Raw genomic sequence first — 7,229 nt, 5'->3', positions numbered from 1 at the left:
GGGGGGGGGGGGGGTGAGTCAGGACTGGAACGCCCGGCAGGATCCTTGGGAGGCTCTGGGATCCACCGTCTACCTGGACAAGTGGGGGCGGGGGGCTGGTCTGGCCAGGCCGGGGGGAGGCTTCGGGGGCTGGTGGGCGCAGACAGGGCTCTTCCAGCCTGGTGGGACCGGGAAGGTCTGGGGGCCTCCACAGGGAGCCTCCACCCGCATCTGGCCCCTCCACCACGGGAGAGGATGGTCAGGCGCTGGGAAGGCCAACCAGGGCAGGACTAGCCACTGGGGTCTCAAGTGGGCTCACGGGACCCTCCGTGGGGGGACGGAGGCTCTGGAGGAGGTGAGCCACTCTGGGCCGCCGTGCCTGATATTCTGATGTTGCTGCATCTGGGGCCCCACAGAGCGGCTGAGAGAGGGGAAGGGCCAGCTCCAGTGCAGGCTCACTCTGGTGGGGAGGGAGGCTGAGGACTTGGAGGCCCCACCCCAGGGCCCCGTGACAGCACAGGACAAGGTCTGGCTGGTTTCACCCGGCTCCTGGCTGGGCCCAGGCAGTGGGCAGGCTGGCACGCTTTCCGGCACAGCCCTGCTTTCCCCGCGGAGAGCTGGCAGGAGACTCAGCGGCCAGAACTGTGCAGAGTGGAGGGGGCCGACGGGACACCAAGCCCACGGGAGGCCGCAACAGACCCAGAAGGAGCCGGGGGTGATGGAGTTCTCTGGCCGGCCGGCTGAGTGTGGGCAGTGCACAGAGGCTGGGGGAGGAAGCGGAGCTGCAGGGCTGCCTCCCCGCACCTCACACCGGGCCCCTCCCACCGCACACACGTGCAGGAGGCGGGTGGGCCCTCAGCCCCGGAAGCGGGAGCCCCCCACGGACAGGTACTGTGAGACCCACGGCAAATCCCGCCGGCCCCCCCTCCCACACTACCCAGGCCTCTGGGCCTCCTGGGCGTGTCCCCAAGGACTTCAGGCAGCCTCGAGCCCCATCAAAGTGTTCTCTGAGCTGGATGGGTCCCTCCTCCTCAGAGCGAAGGAAAGAAGCGGTGATGGCGGTGAGGCCTCACGCCGCGCCCACAGGTTGGAGTGAGGGCCGCCCACCCAATAGGGCTCTCCTTGTCTGGCCCTCTGAAAGCCAGCGCAGTCCTCCAACTCGGACTGCTCCAGGTCACAGCCAAACAAGACACACTGGCAGCCCCTGAGAACACAGAGGGGCCGTGCCAGGCATTCAGGCCAGGCCAAGGGCGGCAGGAGCGGGCCTGAGGTCTGGCAGGCCCTGGGAGCTCGCCTGCAGATGTGCGGCCCGCAGCTGCCAAGTCGCAGATGCCGGACGCCTGACGCTGTTCCGCAGCCTCGGCCCGGGTGTCTGGCCCCTCTGAGCAGCCCAACCTGAACCCGGACGCGCGTGCCATCTTCCATGCCTACCGGCCGTCCCTGGGACTGTGGGGCGCGCTTCCCCCTCCCCTCTGTCCGCCAAAGCCCTTGAGGTCCAGCTTCTACTAGCGGGCCAGAGGCAGGGCCGCTGCCCAGAGCTCTGCTCTGCAAGCCGACACGCGGCTGCTCGCCGCCTCCCTCCCGGGCCCCGAGAGAGGAGACAGTGCACCATCCGTGGGTCTCCTGAGGCTTACGCGCGTTGGGGTCGTGGCTGCAGGGGGTGAGGTGGGCCCTGAGCCCCGCCCCATCGATGTCTGCTCGCCAGCCACCCCGAGCCCACCGCCATGGCCTCAGCACGCCTTCCAGCTACGAGGGGAGCAGACATCCAGGCATGGCTGGCCAGGGTGCTCCTCCCTGCTGGGGTCTTGGCACTGCTGAAGTGACCGGACAGAGCTGGGTCCTGTGCCCCTGCAGCCTTCAGGGACAGACTTGACCTGGATGTGGGCGTCGGAGGCCAACAGGGAGCCAGCCCGTCTGCTGCAGAGCGCTGGCACCGGGGAAGTGGCTAGGCGGCCGGTGCTGACCAGGCCAGACGTCTCTCCCCACAGCCTTGAGGACAGCCATCACTTCCACCCCCAGCCTGCTGGGAAACCTCTGGAAGGCAGGCGGTTCCAGTGCCGGCCTTCTGCCGTGCCTGAGTCAGGCGGCAGATGAGCCAGGTCAGCTGGGGGTCCTGGGCTGCTGGGTGCCCTGCCCCCCCGCACCCCCGAAGGCTCGCTGCAGAAACCCTGAGGGAGGGGGAGGGTGTTCTATCCCTTCCCAGGGTGGGACAGGGCACTCAAGTGATTTCTTAGCACAGCCCTCCTGAGGACCAGCAGGAAGTGCCATCTCTACCACTGGATGAATGGGTGAACTGAGGCTCAGAGTCTGCCTGAAACTCTTGCCCAAGGCCACACTGTGAGGAAATGGTAAAGGGGGCACACGTGCCTTGCCCCACCCTCTGCCCCCGCAGACTTTGCTGCAGAGCCCGAGGTCACAGAATCCCAAGCTCCCTGGGTTGCACAGGGGGCCGAACCAGCCCCCGGTCCCTGCAGAAAACTCCTTGCATCTCCCGCACTCTGGCTGGGAGGTGACACTGACGGAAAGCAGGGCCCTGCCCTGTGGGTCCTGCACCCCCTGGCTTGCATCACGAATCCTCTAGAAACATGGCGTCTCTCTCTGACTGCCACCATCCATAGCTCCCCTCAGCCCGCGGGGCCAGATGCCCCTCCTCGGCCCCAGCGCACCCATCAGGCCAGCCCCAGCCCCTCTGCCTCCGCCTCCAGCTGCACAGAAGTGGCCCGGAAAAGCCATCATCCCAGCCTGGCCCGGGAGGTTCCCCCAAGCATTTTAGGTCCCAGCAGGTGCCAGACCCCACAGGGAGATGCTCTCAGCCTGGTTCCCAGAGCCTGAGGTCCTGTCTGCCTTTTGCTCCCTCACTGAGCCAGGGACTCTGGCTGGGGTGGACGTAGCCCTCTCTAGCTAGCCTAGGAGGTCGCCGGACCTGTCATCTGTCTCCAGGGACAGGGCTGCCAGAGCCAGACCCTGTCTGCCCTCTGCCCCTCTCCTTCAGGTCCTAGTTTTGTTCCCCAAATCGCCGATCCCATGGCCACTCGGGCCTCTGACTGCTGTGTCCCTCCTGGCCATCTGAGCCACCCAGAGGCAGCTGGTGGGGGAGAAGCAGGGGCCGCTTCAGAGTCGCATGGAGCCTGGGACCTCCCCCAGCCCGCTGCCCCTTGTCCTGCAGCTCTGCTCCAGGCTGGGGTTTCTGCCGAGTTTGGCCTTCAGACGCCGTGGGTCACGAGAGCTGGCTGTGAGGAGGCCGGGTAGAGCCCCAGTCCCCTAAACCTGAACGATGTGTCACCATGGGGAGGGGCAGGCGTGAGTCGTCTGAGTCCCTGGCACCTCCACTGGGCTTGGGAACGTCAGCGATGCCAGCCTGCCAATGAGTGCGAGCTGGGCTGCTCTGAGGACTCCTATGGGGGCCGAGCAGCCTCTGGAGGAGCTGAGGCTCGTGGCGTGTGGGCAAGTGCGCAGCTCCCATAGGCACCCAGGAGCTGCCCCACCCCAGAGTAGAGAGGGTGGGGGACAAGCCAAACAGAGTCCCAGAGGGCGTGAAGGAAGCCCTGGGGGACCCTGCGGCTGGGGACTCCAGGTGAGGGGAGGGCTTTCACCCCAGAATCTTCCATCTGGAAGGTGGGGAGATGAACCACAGCCCCAGGGAGCACTGGGAAGCTGGTTTTGGAAGCCTGGAGAAGGGCCTGGCTCTAGGGCTACCGGTTAGCCTAGGAAAGGTTTTGTGGGCGGCCAGGCGTGGCCCAGCACGTGCGCAGGGGGCACAGACGGGGTGGGAGAAGAACCGAGTGCCCCGCGCGCCAGCCGACAGGACAGGAGGGGGCAGAGCTGGCAGGGCCTGGGGGTGCCCGCCTCCAGAGGGGGCCCGCGCTCACCCCCACCCCAGGCTCACGGCAGGGTGCCCCAGGACAGTCACCATCGCCCTCCAGCCCCAGGATCTGAGCTAAGCCCTTGGGCTGGTGTGTCCCCTGCCACCAGCAGGGCCGACAGGCACGGGGAAGGGTGGGCAGCCCAGGGCAGGGACCAAGCTCCCCAGCCCTGGGGAAGAACTTTCTAACAATCCAGGGTGCTGGCAGGGAAGGAGAGGGGCCCCAGACATGCCACTGAAAGGACAAACAGCCCAGTGGCCTAGCAGGTAGGGCTTTGGAGGCCCTGGAGCTGGGACTGGGGCCGTGCCCGAGGCGAGCCAGACAGCGCCGGGCCCTACAGGGAGTCTGGGAGCTGGGCTGCTGCCCGCCCACAGCTCACGTGCTCCAAGGGTGGCCCTGGGGGCCGGCCACGGCCTCAGGCTGCATCCCCAGGTGGCCAAGGACAAGTGATGGCTGGGACAGGCCTGTCTCCTTGGGGCTTCTCCAGGGAGTGGAGGAGGGCTGGTGGTGGGTGGGCCTGGGAAGAGGCTCATGACAGATCCCTCCTCTGGGACTCAACGCCGCTGGCGCGCTGGAAGGGAGGTTCTGTGGTCCTGAATGACTAAGGAATGTTGCTAAAGAAAGGAAATGCTTTCTTGTCTTACGAGAACACACCCTCTCTTCCGGTCCTTTCCCATTCACGCTCTTCTGATGGGCCAGGGCCACTGATGGGATTGGGGAGGAATTGGGGCCAATGCTTGCATGTCACCCTGCATGACGGTCAGAGGGCCAGCACCCCACATTTCTGGGCTCCTAAAATGAGCTGGTACAGAACTGCCACCAGACCCATTGGTGAAGGGGCTGGGCCGCAGACTCCCCATCGACATAGTGGGGTCCCTGGTCCCTGCTCCAGGGCAGGGCATAAAAGCGGTCGGACGGTTAATGCCCTCTGTGAGCCAGGCCCTGGGACGTGAAGGTGGGCTGGCCACTGCCTCGCCGTGGGGGCCCTCCCTGCTCCCAGCCTCTTCTTCCCGCCGCCCGGTCTTGGCGGCTCGGAGACGGTGCTATGGCTTCCTTCCGATGCACGCACAGAGGACCGCCCTCAGAGGCTCGCCCACGCTGGCCCATGGCAGCCGGACACCGGAAGGCGCACAGAAAGGCGCCTCTGCCGAACCGCCAGCCTTCCCTGGGTGTGGGTGGCGGTGGTGGCCATGCACTCTCCCTACTCACCATCCCGCAGCCCTGGCTGCGCATTCCTGGGCACCTTCCTTGCTGGCACCGAGGGGGGCCTGAGCATCCCCGGCTGGTCTCAGTCTCAGTCAGTCCCTACCTCGTGGAGAGCTGGCTGGCCAGGGAGGGGTTAGCGCACAGAAGCATGAGCCCCCAGAGGGCAGGACTGGCCACCGAATCGGCAACCTGAGTGGCCCTTACGAAGACTTCAGCTGCGTGAGAACAATCTCCCTGGCCTGAGCGAGGTCTGCCTTGCCCGCCCCACCCAGCACCCTGCCCTGGAGGACCCCGGGCCTTCTGCTGCACTCAGCGGAGCAACTCGGGAAGCTCTCACCACCGAGTGCCCAGGCCCCAGCCCCGCCCCACCCGTGCAGCAGCGAGGTGCTGTTCCCATCCCCCAGCCTTCCAGGATACTCAGTGGCACACCCAGAGGGCTCCGATCTCCCTTGTTCCTCTCCTGGGTCCCTCGGCAGTTCCCTCAGCATGCCAGCCATCTTGAGAGCTTGCGGGATGGGGCCAGTGGGCCTGCCCCCTCTCACTCCAATCCCCATGCACTGCACTTGACCATAAGCTATCATCGTCAACATGCAAGTGACTTTGTGGGCTCCCTGGATGCTATGGGGTCAATAGCCGGGGTTTGTCAGTCAGGAACTCTGAGTCCTGGCCCAAGTTCTGCCCCTGACTGGCTGTGCCACTGTGGGCAGGCTCCTGCCCCTCTCTGGGCCTCAGTTGCCCGCTCTGTACAATGGATGGGGTGGGAGTGGGACCAGCAGGGGCCACGCCTCCCCTCCCAAACGGCTCTGGAGGGCAACCTTGTCGCTACACTTTGTTTCAGAACTGGAGTTCTCTCTCCATTCCTGAGATGCCCCCAGGCACCAGTGGGGGGGCGGCCTTTGGGGGACAGAGCATCTAGCCTGGGAGCTCTTGAACCTCACCCCTTCCTAAAGGTGCCCATCCTGGGATGATGGTGTCCTCACATCTACCCGTGGTCCCCAGAAGCCCTCCAGGGCCCCAGGCCAAGCCTGCCTGGCTAACACAGCACAGTTGCCTGAGTTTCCTTCTGCACCCCGCTTTGGAACCTCAATCCAAGGGGGCTCTGGGGCAGAGAGGACTGAGCTGTCCAGGCAGCCCCGCCCGGGGACCCCCCAGCCAGGACTCTGTGGACCCACACCTCGCCCAGGAGGAGGTGGGGGCATGGCATTAGCCTGTGGGTAAGCAAGGAATATCTGGGCAGGGTGCCTGGGCTGTGCCTGGGAAACCAAGTCTCTGAGCCCACGCCGTGGACTAGCCCCAGGCCGTGGGGACCGCTCCCCAGTGACGAGCTTGGGCGGGCGCCCAGAGGTCCTCCTAACCAGGGCCGAGTGCAAAGTGCACCCGGGACTTGCAGTGAACTAAGGGGGCCGTTGGCAGAGCGAGGGTGCCAGCCGCCCAGCCATGCCTGGATGACGCTCTGGGGTAGCGGCCAAGGGGAAGAACCCCGAGGCGGGAGGCAGAGAGGGCAGATGTGGAGCAGAGCTGAGCAAGGTCAGAGGGGTGAAGGAAGGGGATGTAGAAGGTGCCTGGAGGACAGCGGGGAGAAGACGCAGAAATGGGACAAGGACCCAGGGGGCCGCAGGGTGGCGACGAAGGGGCGCGGACCAGGAGCCTGCAGCCGTGCAGTGGGAATCCACAGGCAGCCTAGAGGCGGGAGAGGGCGGTGAGGGGGCAGTGGACCTAGGGGTGAGGCAGTGAGAGCAGCTCAGGGCCAGCTTAGGAGCAGCGGGGACACTACGGGGCTTGTGGAGGGGGGGGATCCTACCTGAGGAGGGGAAGCGGCGGGCACAGGCTGGCTGGTTGGCAGTCTTGAGGGTCAGGCAGTCCGTGCGTCTGTCGGTCCGTCGGGTCGTCGGAGAGCAGCTGCTCACTCCTGGGCAGTTCGTGGAGAGAGGGAGACAGAGGCGGTGGCAGCGGCGGGAGGGAGGCTAAAGGCTGGGCGGGCGGGCCGACGACGGGAGGGGACGGCGGGGAGGGGGCGGGGAGGGAGGAAAGGAGGGAGGGGGCTGGTGGCGTGGAAAGGGGGGGAGAGAGGGAGGGAGAGGGGGAGAGAGAGAGAGAGAGAGAGAGAGAGAAGGTAGAAGGGAAGAGAGGAAAGAAGGTGGCATTTATCTGTCTCCCATCATACCCTGCCCCCCCCCTAGC

General features: G+C 66.0%; 1 protein-coding gene across 1 annotated transcript in view; it reads right to left on the bottom strand.

The window, feature by feature from the left end:
- Nucleotides 1–6,942, bottom strand: part of BGN (biglycan) — a 13,816-nt gene extending 6,874 nt beyond the window's left edge. The window contains exon 1 of the mRNA XM_007456633.1: nucleotides 6,850–6,942. The gene's annotated coding sequence lies outside the window, so the exon portion shown is untranslated. The remainder of the gene's footprint in view (nucleotides 1–6,849) is intronic.
- Nucleotides 6,943–7,229: the final 287 nt, after the last annotated feature.

The sequence above is a fragment of the Lipotes vexillifer genome, unplaced genomic scaffold, assembly GCF_000442215.2.
Source record: "Lipotes vexillifer unplaced genomic scaffold, Lipotes_vexillifer_v1.1 scaffold899, whole genome shotgun sequence".
Lineage (NCBI taxonomy): Eukaryota > Metazoa > Chordata > Mammalia > Artiodactyla > Lipotidae > Lipotes > Lipotes vexillifer.
This window is presented reverse-complemented; position numbering and strand designations above follow the sequence as displayed.